Raw genomic sequence first — 13,323 nt, forward strand, 5'->3', positions numbered from 1 at the left:
TATCTGAGAAGATAAATAAGGGAATTAAGCACACAAATCATAAATGCAATGTTATTAATACCTACAATATCATAAGAGCTTAAACCAAACAATTATTTGATTTTTTTAAATATCAAGCTTATAATTAATATTTTACTGTAAGTTGTTTTAATTATGTTATTGTTTCCTAACAGAAATAATTTTTGCACTTAAACATAACTTTCATCCACTACACTGTAATTCACTGAAAAAAAAAAACAATACATGAAAAAGTCCATGTCTACACTGTCACTCATGCTTTTATATCCTGTATTAAACAACCACATTTAAGCCTGCATTTTACTTTTAAAAAAGTGATAGTGAATTTAAGTTAGAAAACTAGAATGCAACTACTCTACTGTAAACAGGACATAATTAATAATATGTTCAAAACTTCCTTTAAAACATAACATTTTTTCACTGATCAAAACAATCAACATACCCACCTCATATAAAATGTACCATTTTAGAAAAAAATACTCATCCAACAATAGTTTCAATAAATTCTGAAGAAACAAAACAGCAAAAACTCCCCAAAATCTTACAAAATGTAAACTCACTCATGAACTTGTCCATAATAGCTTCTATAAATATATTAGCATCTTACGTAACGATCATTCAACTGAACTTTAAAAGTACTTATAAATAATCACACCTAAATCCTTAAAAATAAAAAATAATTTAAACAAAAACTCTAAAACCTGAGATGTGATCAAGATTACATTCTCTTTTGTAAACAATACATAAATAAGCAACTGATTTAGTGTTGTTGCTGTTTTACTGGTGTTAGCAAGTAATATTTATATCTACACAAACATATGATCAGTTAATGAATTTTCATTCCAGGTCAGTCATCTATAGCCATACTAAATTAAAGCTTGTGGTAATATCACCCAAAAATGCATTTGGAATACACCATCTACTAAGCAAAAATACAAAACACTGAAGTTAAACAAGTGGACAATCATGAAAAATCAAAACAAAGACTATATATATAGTCCTTCTTATTCTACACATACATCTGCATATGGAGACACACACACACAAATTCCATTACTCATGTTCTTTATTGCATACACGAGAGACCATTTTGTCACACATCACATAATTGTGTTTCCTAAGAAAATGCACTGAATAATATAGTAATGAATTTTATTGTGATCATTTGTGAAGCAAAGAGAGAAGACAGCAGCCAAAGATAATAAACTCGAGGCAAAAATATTTCAAAGTAATGGAAAATTGGAGATTCCCAGATACAAAATTGCAAAAGGAGAGAGAGAGAAAACAAGATTCATGTGGTGTTAAGGTCAATTTCTTTTTTATATTTTTAACAAAATCAATAACTTTAGTAATGCAAGCGTTTGTAATATTCAAGAGTTAGGGTTTTCTTGTTATTTCCCTTTATAACATCACTTTTAAGCACCTATGCAATTTTCAAGCCACAGATTCACTTGTACATGTGGTGGTTACTCTCATGAAAAGAATCACTACAATTTTTTTTTATAGTTTCTGCACTTTTCTTCTTTGGCTTTACTTGGAACAAACATGTTTTCCAATGATAGAATAAACTGTCCAATTTTCAAATGCCACACTGACATTATGGGATTCATTGACCAGGTATGCTGAGTAATTATTAGTTTTTATACCTTAATAATATCTTTGTCTCAAACTGCATCAAATAACAACACGATTATGGCAGGTGAAAAAATGGTCACTTGCCAACCTCTTCAGCCCACAATTTGACAATTTTTACTTTTATGTTTGTTATTTTAATGTATTCATTCTTTTATTACCTAGAATGTTGTTAAGGGTGCTTTAATATAAAAGTATAGTTGTTTCAAAAGTGGTTCATAACAACCAAATGTCCATTGTGAAGTTTTAACTTAAGATTACCAAACATTTATGTTAAACTTTAGATGTTAGATGGATTTAACCACAAATAATTTCTACTATTTTCAGTATTTATTTTTCTTCACATATAGTTGACATGACACATCATAACTGATATTCCCTTAGAACGTGTAACAACTTATTCAGTCCCCAGACATCATAAAATAAAGAAAAAGTATATCTCAGTCTCAAAATGATACCGTTTCAAATATCTTCAAATTACCAAAAACAAAATGTGAAAAAAACAGTGAAGTTCATTAAATCTTTTGTTTTCAGTGTTTTACATGTGGAAGAAAATGTTTAAACTGAGTGAAATTCAAGCTATTTGATTGTCATTTTGTATGTTATACAGCCAAAATAGAGGAGGAATAGTTGTTGACACATTTTTCTATGATGCTCATTAAAGTATTGGTTAAAATAAGTACAACTCTACAACAGAAACTATTGATTCTATATACTAAATACTCTAGCATTATCAACATACAATATGAAAACTTTTCCATTTATCAACAGGTTTACAATGATGGTTTAACCACTGAACTATTTTTGAAGGTTGTTTATAAAACTGCCCAAATATTAGAACTACATGCAAGCAAAAATATATTTTACAATGGTACTTTCGAAGTTTTCAGAACACTCCTATGGTAATAAGCTGTTGAACAATAGTTTTAGTTTAGAACAATTACCTGTAGTTTTGTTTGAGATCAAAATGTTTCTTTCACACAGGTATTTTAATTTTACAGAGAATCCTCTACCATTTAAATTTAAGGCACAAATAGAAAATCTTATTTGTTGGAGAAAAGCAAAAAGATAACACAAAAACTAAAGAAGTAAAAGTATTAAATTCTACTTAGACATGCTCACCAACTTTCATTGGATAAAAAATATCTTAACCTGAAGGCTCAGTTGCCAAGTGTTATTCAGGGCCTGAAGATAATTATGTATAAGCCCTCATAACATCAGTTAACTGTAAAATGCAACTCTCCAACCCTTCTTCACAGCAAAGGTTTTACTGCACTCTGAAAATTCAATTTAGCAAGCTGGTGTACAGTCCTGTTAAAGACCATGGATCTGGGAGGTAACTCCTCCATTACCTATCAACTACTTGTCTGTATAAAGTCATAAACTGAGAAGTCCTGTATACATTTACACTTTTCCCTGGTAATATATTCATGTCCAGGACAGAACAATCTCTCTTTTACCTCTCTATTTTGATCTGCTCTCTGACAATGAATGTAACAACTACTTAAAAAAAACAGGAAAGAAACAAACCTAGAAGTTGTGTCAAGTTTTTTTATATAGTTTCACTGCCATTTTTCTTAGTATTCAAGAAATTTGACAATTACATATTACTTTGAGATGAAGATGTTTTTAACTTGTGCCATTATGTGAGACAGAGTTATATATTTTATTAATTTTTTTTTAATCCTCCACTAATGAGAATTATTTCAAATTATAATTACATACAAAGATACTCATGGCATGAGGTTTTTATTGAGAAAGCAAACCTGGCTGCTTGAGATAATACAAATTATAATCAATTTAGTACTTTAAACTGAGAGTAAAAGCCTACTTTGAGAAACCAATAAACTCCTAGTAAAACTGTTCAGTTACACCAACATTCCTCTCCAACACAAAAATGGTAAAATAAAGGCCATCTGACCAAGCAATATCACCCCTTATCAAGAAAAATCCATTAAAATAATATACTTTGTTGGAATCTAAGTTACATCCACGTATCTATTCATCACAATCTTAAAATAATTCAAAATAATGTCACATACCACACCATTTTAAAAGTATTTTCTAACTAAACAAAATTTCTAATAAGGTCTGCATACAGGCTTCCTAACCCTAATAACCATAATATTTAAGCTTCTTTTTCAAGTCCATTCATTTTACTACTTTGATAATTCACATGACAACTGTCATCTTTAAGTGCCTATATCATCACTTCCATAACTTTTATGCTCCAGAGAAAACATGATAACTGAAAATCATTCCTCGTACCTTAAATCATTTAGCCTTAGAATTATACTACTGCAATAACCCATCTATGTAACTTTCCATCATGTTAATATCCTTTATTTAATAAGGGGACCAACTAAAATATACCAAAAATTCAAGTTATTTTTACGTGAAAAATTAACATTACTTTTTCCCAAGAAAAAAAAAAAAGGACAAGAAGTGATATAGTTGAATTTACCATGTTATCCAGGTAAGTGATAGAATAAAGACTTCTGATTTATTTGTGATATGTTATGAAGACAACAGCATGTGAGGACACAAATATAAAATTTGAAAATAGCAGGTTAGGCTGTAAGTTAACAACCTTATGGTAAGTTGCTGCCAGCAATAGTGAATATTATAACTTTACAAGAGTTTCATATGGAACCTATAATTTACAACAAAAAAAAAAAACAAAGAGAAAGAGAGAGAGAGAATGAATTTTAGTTCTTACTTCTGTTCAAAGGTGAATGTGTAACGATAGACTTGAAGGAACAAGTGCTCCTTTGTTGTCTATGTTATATTAAATTACATCAGAATTTTCTGTAAGACAACAATAACTTATTCTCAAGTCAAAGTCCTTTAAATAGAACTAACACTATACTTTCTTTTTACACAGCTGATCACTCAGATGACAGTTTTAATGCATTATCAATAATACCAAAGTCTTTCATCTTTTTCTCATCACACAAAATGTACAACTATAGGTCCATTCCAAATTTTAATATCATAACACATCTTTGTTTAGTCTATTAACCAAAACTGTCATTATATTTTGATGAAATGAGAAGCATTTTCAACAGCAAACAGTCAAAATATTACTGTCCAAGAAGCCATTCAAATAGTTAGTATATGCAAGGAACAACAAATATCCTGCAGTGGATCTTTGGAGATTTGAAATATGTCCATTTACTACCATTCTTTGTTGTTTACAACTAAGCCAGTTCTCAGTGCACTTTCTCAAAAATCTTGTAAATATCCCAGTTATTAACTGATTTCTTCTAACACTCCTCATCAAAAGCTTTTTGAAATTCAAAATATACATAACTATCTATGATACCAAAATCCAGGCAGGTGTTTCATTACAAAAAAATAACAAAAACACTTCAAATGGAAGACAAGAAAAACCCTTCTCCAGAACTATTCTGAGAATCATTAATATCTACATTCTAAATGCTTTCTACATGACTTATAAAAGCAAACCCATAATAACAAAGTCAACTAACAAGATTTAGCTGTTTACTATATGCACAATCTTTCTTCTTAAAACTGAGAAACACACACAAACTAAAAGTAATTATAAACTTTTCACTGTCAAAAAACTAATAAGTTATGATCCCACCATTTCTCTGTTAAACCTCACAATTCCAGGTTGCATTTTGTCAGAACTAGGATCTTTATCACACAAGTATCTCAAACCTTTTCACAAAATCCACTTCAACATATCTAATAATTCCCTGCTCATAAAATAATTAGGGTAGAAATATTAGGATTTTAGGTTGTATCTACAGAAATACAAGTTTAGAGAGGTTATAATTTCATCATATGGGTCATTGGTTAAGCCATATGGAGTACTGTGTTCAATCTTGGGCTCCTTACCTCAGAAAAGACATTGAATTGTTTGTAAGTTAAAAGGTTACAAAAATGGAACATGGGAAAGAGCTGTCACATGAGGAAAGATTAAGATACTTAAAAAGAAGAGTTAGAGGAGATCTGTTTGCAGTGTTTAAGATTGTAGAAAGAATTGATAATGTTGATACATCAATATTTTTCATACTTAACAGCAAGAACTATAGAATTAGGTGACCCAAATATAGATCTTAGGCAAGGTAAAAGTCATCTTCAGCTATGGCAATTATATTTTTTTAAACATAGTGGTGGTTGGCCTATGGAATTGATTACCTTCAGATGTTATGTAAGCAGCAAAACTGAGTGAGTTTAAAATAAAGCTTCATAGAAATAGGAATGATAAGGGTCGCCTTTATTTTTTTTAACAGCTTTAATTTGGCTTCTAGGATGGAACAACCACAACAAACCAACAGGTCCCCTGTTGTCCCAAAGCAGTCATATTATTAGTTAATGTGGAGATCCTCTTTTTGTCTTCACCAGTAACAAATACTACTAATTAGATATCTACTCTTGTCATGTTCTGTTCTTTCACTTAGTTTTTTTTTTAATCAAGAACCAATATTAACTTCAACTTGTGTTTTTACATTTAATGTGATAATAAAATTCTTGTATCTTTTTCACAAACAGGGCGAATTCAAAGTAATGAAAAATTAAAATAATTACAAACACTAAATTCGGTTTTCTAACATCTTTGCAAAATGTAAATTCAAAAGTTGTAATGTTTCTTGTCATATGCAACACTTCGAACTTTTTTTTAACATTACACTAACTCGGCTAAATAACTGCTTCAACTTTTTAAAATAGAGAAAAGATGGCAAATTATCATAATTTACTGATATTTCTTTGGTTATTATACGTATATTTTTGCTGTGCTAAGCCTCAGACACCTTGTAAAGCCTACTTTTATTTTTCAAACGAAGTACTTCTAGTTCTACCCTACTGAAATAATAACAATCTAGAATATGCTACGTGTATACTTGTTCACTTAGAAAAACTTATTTTTTCAGGCCTATCATATTTAACCTAAAGATTAGAAAATGGTTAAATTATTCTAATTACAACGTTAATTAATGAAAGTTAAATTACTTGTTGTAAATGCACAATTTACGTCGCAATATTTTCCCATCCAATGTACTATTTTAATTACGCAAAAGTTACGTTTAATTTTAAATAAGCTATAGCAACAATAGTTAAATTCCTAACGCTTACTTATGAAGCAATCAAAAACGTCTAATATTAGTTTCGATAATATTCCATTATTAACACTATTCGTACATTTGTCAATACTGGTAACATCACAGCTTACGTTGTCTTCTTTTAACACTAACGTATTTTTACACCAGACGTCGCTTCCATAGAAGTTTGTTTATAAAGAATATATATGTTTAAAAAATTATATCCGATCTGTTCAGTAAGCTTAAATATTTCAGGGTTCATAAAACTATTGCCTAACCACATGTCACTACACGTACACTTATACACGAACCATGAACGTACAAGTTTATGTAGTGGTCTTCACGTTAGAATAAGTTTTTAATTGGAAGGCACATGGCTAAAAGTATGTAGACACGCGACCATCACACCCATATAACAGCCTCCACTCTTCTGGGAAGGCTTTTCACTAGATTTTGGAACATGTCTGGGGAATTCACTCCTATTCAGCCACAAGAGCATTAGTGATGTCAGGCACTGATGTCGGGCGAGAAGACCTGGCTCGCAATCGGCGCTCCATTTCATCCCAAAGGTGTTCGATGGGGTTGAGATCAGAGCTCTGTGCAGGCTAGTCAATTTTTTCCACACCAACCTCGGCAAACAATGTCTTTATGGACTTCGCTTTGTGCACGGGATATTGTCATGCTGAAACTAAAAGGGCCCTTCCTAAACTATTGCCACAAAGTTGGAAGCACACAATTCTCTAAAAGATCATTGTATGCTATAGCATTAAGATTTCCCTTCACTGGAACTAAAGAGCCTAGCCCAAGCCATGAATAACAGCCCTAGACCATTATTCCTTCTCCAAAAAACTTTACAGTTGGCACTATGCATTCAGGCAGGTAGCGTTCTCTTGACGTCCACCAAACCCAGATTGGTCCGTCAAATTGCCAGATACTGAAGCGTGATTCATCACTCCAGAGAAAGCAGTCCCACTACTCCAGAGTCCAATGGTGGTGTGCTTTACACCACTCCAGCCGACACTTGGCATTGCGCATGGTGATCTTAGGTTTGTGTGTGACTGCTCGGCCGTGGAAACTCATTTCATGAAGCTCTCAACGAATAGTTTTTGTGCTGACGTTGCTTCCAGAGGCAGTTTGGAAGTCGGTAGTAAGTGTTGCAACTGTGAACAGATTATTTTTACGCGCTTCAGCATTCGGCAGTTCCGTTCTGCGAGCTTTTTTGGCTTACTGCTTCGTGGCTGAGCTGTTGTTACTCCTACACGTTTCCACTTCACAATAACAGCACTGACAGTTGACCGGGACAGCTCTAGGGTTAGAAATTTGACGAACTGACTTGTTGGAAAGGTAGCATTCTGTGAAAGTGCCACGTTGAAAGTCACTGAGTTCTTCAGTACGACCCATTCTACTGCCAATGTTTGTCTATAGAGATTGCATATCTGTATGCTTAATTTTATGTACGTGTTAGCAATGGGTGTGGCTGAAATAGCCGAACCCACTAATTAAAAGGGGTGTCCACATACAGTTGACCTTATAGTATATTAGTCTGATCTGCATTTGAAGGTACAAGTTGTTTTTTTTTATTAAGGCGAGACTTGTTTTTCATTTCCTAGCAAAGGAAGGTACATAATGAGAGAACATTTGGCAGCTGGTTGCAATTTTAATAGTTTATCTCCGACTTCTTAAAACGTAGTTGTTAAACAGATTTTTTAATATTTGCTCGATTTTTTTCTAGTTTACACCAACATATTGACCCTCGACACACACATATGTTAAATAATGGCTATCAAATTGATTTCTTAAACAAAGATTACTCGCAATTTCCCAAACATTATCTCCAAATTTCCCCATTCTCACTTTTATTTTAGTAGATTCACAATGAAGAAACAACTTTCTCATTCAATAAGCAAAATTCTGCCCTCAGATTTAACCCAGACTAATATACATACCTAGCCTGCATTAAAATTTATCTCACCAATATAAAAGACAGTGTTGCCACATCACGTCACGCTTTATTTCTCGAAATAGGAGGAGTCATAAGAGCCAAAATACATTTATCTGCATAGAATAGTCCGATTACTGTCTATCCATTACAATTTTAGTGGCGAAGGTGCAAAGGGGTCGTGAAACTTTATAAGTGTAGTGAGTGTTGGTATTAGATGTCTAAAGTAAAGAGGTAGTGTGGGATCACTTAGCCTAAAGCCAAGTACTTAAAAGTTATGATGAAAATAAAAATGTCGATTCAATTTTAAATTTAAATCGTTTCCGAATTAAGCTCTTCTCTGTCCTGTTACCAACGTTAACGAAGACTCTAAATTAAAAAACGAACAAATATTTTTCCAGTTTCTTTGTCTGTAGATTTTATTTTACACTTTTAGTACATAGACTAACACCATCATCAGGTTATATTTTTGTTGCTATGCTACATGACATAAAAGCTTAAAAAATAAGAACTGAAAATTTAGAAATGGCTAACAGATTCGACCAACCACTGTTTGAATTAAATCACTCATTTGTTTGTTTGTTTTTGGAATTTCGCACAAAGCTACTCGAGGGCTATCTGTGCTAGCCGTCCTTAATTTAGCAGTGTAAGACTAGAGGGAAGGCAGCTAGTCATCACCACCCACCGCCAACTCTTGGGCTACTCTTTTACCAACGAAAAGTGGGATTGACCGTAACATATAACGCCCCCACGGCTGGGAGGGCGAGCATGTTTGGCGCGACTCGGGCGCGAACCCGCGACCTTCAGATTACGAAGCGCACGCCTTAACGCGCTAGGCCATGCCAGGCCTAAATCACTCATTCATTCGGTAACCTGCTAACGCCACGAGTCACAATATTTAATTTAACGATTTCTCTGCCATTACTAGAGAATTGTCAGACCTTGAACTCTGCATTAAAGACAGTTTACTCATAACAAAAGACCACTTTACTCTCAACTACTTACAAACCTCTTTATATCTAAAATTATTCTAACTTACACACTTATAACTCTACTGTTCTACAATATATCTTTAATTATTTTTTGTTTTATCCTCACATTTACCACATGACTTAACGACTAAGTTAATTAGTGATTAATTATACTATAGTTTTCGTTAATAAAATGTAGTTGTAACACTATTTTCAGATTTTGTTGACGATGGAATAAGTGTTTTCCGAAGCGTTTGAACATTGCAAATGTCTTATCATCCGTCTTTGTTTTTATTATTTTAGGTATTACAATATCACATAGCTTAAAAATGACTTAAATAACAATTTAAATTTAGAAGATAAATGAATTTCGACATATATACAATTTACGATACTTGTCAGTAATATTGACATATACGGTTTCTGTTTTAATACAAATATATTTTAATATACAAACAATAACACAATTTATAATAACTTTTTTTACAAATAATTATCAATATTGAGACTTCTACCTGATCCGGATCTTCCTTGATATTTTATCGAGGGTTCACGATGATAAAATTAATTTTGAATTGATGCGCATATAATTCATTTAACCAGGAAATAGCTCACTCGGTATTCTTTCTTCGCCGTTTACACGTCATGTCCTTTTCACTGATTAAGTTATGTAATGTTTTCATAGAAGTATAATGTCCGAGGTGAATCCACTGAAGTTAAATTGCTTGTAATATTCAAAATCTATAAACGTTACTGGTAAAATATCTGAAGTTCTCGATTAATAAGCGTCATACATAGTTATAGCTTCCGGGATTTATAATATACCAAGTAAAGCAAACCGATAACACATACTGTCTGTTGACGTATCGCATTAATTATATTTATAGACGTGAGAAGTATTTCTAGAAATTTCTGCATGCGCAACAATGTAGATGATACACTAATGTTTACATGCTGACACATACTTTTGATTCTTACATTCGAGAATCTTTTAGAATTTTAGTGAATAGGAGAGAAATTTCGCAATAGAGATTTAACAGTATAAATTATGAACATTTCTAAATATAAATCAACTTAAACAAACATTGATAATAAAATAGATATACAATAGTAAATCCGTCACAATTGTTATACTTTGTTGTCTCCACTATGAAATCATTGCCAATCATTGACTTTTTAGTGGTTCCTTTGATTCTATGTAATTTATTAAGTCATATTGCCATAGAAAAGTGGGATAAGTTTACTTATGTTCTTCAGTAAATCACCCAAAGGACTATACCACTACTTAATGCTAGAAATGGAAACAGTAATAAATAAAATGGGTATAACATGTAAACATCATGGGAATACTCCCCCTGTCTGTTATAAAAGAACAGTCACGTATTGATACTTTACAATTTGATCGTCTATTATCTAATCAATCATACAGTGTCCCACTAACAAAAGGTACTCATACTGTTCTCAATTCTAGAGGTAATGCACTCTTGAGAAATTCCACATGGCAAACGTTTAAAGAAGTTTTAGCTGGTGAAAGCTAATTCATGTGGCGGAATGAGACAAAATTTCATGTTTCAATGGTAAGTCTGAAGAAATTGGAATGAACATGGTTTAATCAGAATTAGCATCATTAAATTTTGTATTTATAACTTGCAAACTGTTGTAGAAAAATTGTACATCACACTTTGAGAGTCATGGAAACATTATAACAGAAACAATCAAGTCACATTGTTCGATTATAGTAGCCCATAAATTGGTAGGTCGTGCCGTTAACTTGGTACCTCCCTTCTAATCTATCATTTTAAAATTTGAAATAATTAGTACATAAAGCCCTTTATGGAAAATTCAAAAACAAATAAACAATTTCCAAAATACCTTACGTTCAAAAGTGTGTAATACATAAAAAAAGCATTATTGTAAAGTTCATTAGACAACATAAGTTATGTATTAGCAGTGTAGTTGCTCAGAAAATTAAGAATGCTAAGCATGTAGTCCTATGAAGGTAAAATAAAAAGGTGAAAGTATCGTGGGTTTGATTATTTGGAATTAAGCAATAGGCTACATACACAATAGGCTATCTGTGCTCTGTACACCATGAGTATTGAAACCTTGTTTCTAGCAGTGCAAATCCACAGACATACTGCTGTGTCACTGGTGGGCAAAATATCATGGGAGGGTAAATAAATAATGTGACAAATATAGGTGTCTGCTTGTAAGTTTAAAAACCAAATCAATTACACTTTATCAAGCCAATGTTACAGATTTTACTCACTGTCTTTGTTTGTTCATTAATTTTGTGCTAAGCTACTTGAGGGATATTTTTTTTAGTTATCCCTAATGTCGAAGTGATAAACTACAGAGAAGGAAGCTAGTCAATATTACCCATCTCCAATTCTTGAGCTACTCATTACCAAGGAATAATAGTATTGACCATTACAGTATAGAGCCATTACAGATGAAAGGGTGAACATGTTTGATGATAGGATTTGAGTTTGCAACCCATAGTTTGGGAAACAAGTGCCATAATCATCAAACTATACCAAGACTCATCTAATGGTTACTCACAACATGATATTCACATTCTTGGACAAGAGAATATAGAATAAACTGCTAATCCACACTGCTGAACAAAACAGTTTGCTTTTGAATTCTTACCTTAACTGTGAGATTGACTACTACTTTTACAGTGTAATGTTTTATCAGAATAGTGTGGGCTGAATTCTTGGACTTTATGATTTACACTTGTCATGTTAACAATTAGGTTATGCTTGGCCCAGAGCAAGTCATGAAGGTCTGAGTGGCAATAGAAACTATAGTAAGTAAAAGGGCATGTTATGTTGGTAATATAGCAGGTTTTGTTATGCCTAGCAAAATATGAGAACTTTCCAGTTGAAGTAGAGGAGCTGAAACGTAAAGCATTGGATAAAGATCTTAAACTTAAATGTTACCTGGGGGTAATGATATTCAATTCCACATTAGATTCAATGGCAGATGAGGGCAGGTATGCATAACAAGTTACAGTGTCAAAACCACTAAGGGCCTGTTGAAGCCTACCACAGTTTAACTGTCGATCTATGAAGCTCTTGGGAAAGAAAGGCTAGCCATGATGCATCTATCAAGTACATCATTTGTAGGTCAGATATAGGTTAAGTTAACATGATTATTGATGAAGAATAAGGACACTGTAGTAAAAATTGCTCACAGAAAAAACTGAATAGAGACATTCAGTGGGTACTGGATAAAGATTCTGTGAATTAAGTTAATAATAGGTCCAGCTGTTATTGCTGGTGCTACAATCAGGGAAGTGCAAGATGTAGTTTGTTTCAGAGCAAAGCCACATTGTGTTATCTGCTGTATCTACTGCAAGGATATGAACCCTGTATTTTAGCATTGTAAGTTGGTAGACTTACTGCTGTCCCACCATGGTATTGTACTGTTTGACCAATGGAAAAAAAAACAACAACAAAACCATCAGGATTCTAATTTTGATGCAGAAGCTGCAAACGTGAATGAGGTTCAGTGAGGTCTGCCACCAAAGTGGGTATACTTGCTGAATGTAAATGTCTTGTAAGTGCAAAATTTGAACTGCAATACACAGGTGTTCAGGAAACATTAAATATCCGTGCTCCAATTAAGACCCAAGACCTTTGTTGTCATGACTGAAAAAATATCAGGTTATAAAGGTGTTTCTGTGTTG

At 32.7% G+C, this 13,323-nt stretch overlaps 1 protein-coding gene across 4 annotated transcripts in view; it reads right to left on the reverse strand.

Annotated features, from left to right (window-relative positions):
• The window catches only part of LOC143244938 (josephin-1-like), a 34,956-nt gene extending 24,509 nt beyond the window's left edge, over positions 1-10,447 (reverse strand). Inside the window, exon 1 of one of the 4 annotated variants that reach the window (XM_076490523.1) lies at positions 10,145-10,447. The gene's annotated coding sequence lies outside the window, so the exon portion shown is untranslated. Of the gene's footprint in view, positions 1-6,630; positions 6,968-10,144 lie in introns of those variants that run through there. The other 3 variants (XM_076490522.1, XM_076490524.1, XM_076490525.1) reach the window with 3 other exon arrangements.
• Positions 10,448-13,323: the final 2,876 nt, after the last annotated feature.

This window comes from Tachypleus tridentatus, chromosome 2 (genome assembly GCF_004210375.1).
Source record: "Tachypleus tridentatus isolate NWPU-2018 chromosome 2, ASM421037v1, whole genome shotgun sequence".
In the NCBI taxonomy this organism is placed as follows: domain Eukaryota; kingdom Metazoa; phylum Arthropoda; class Merostomata; order Xiphosura; family Limulidae; genus Tachypleus; species Tachypleus tridentatus.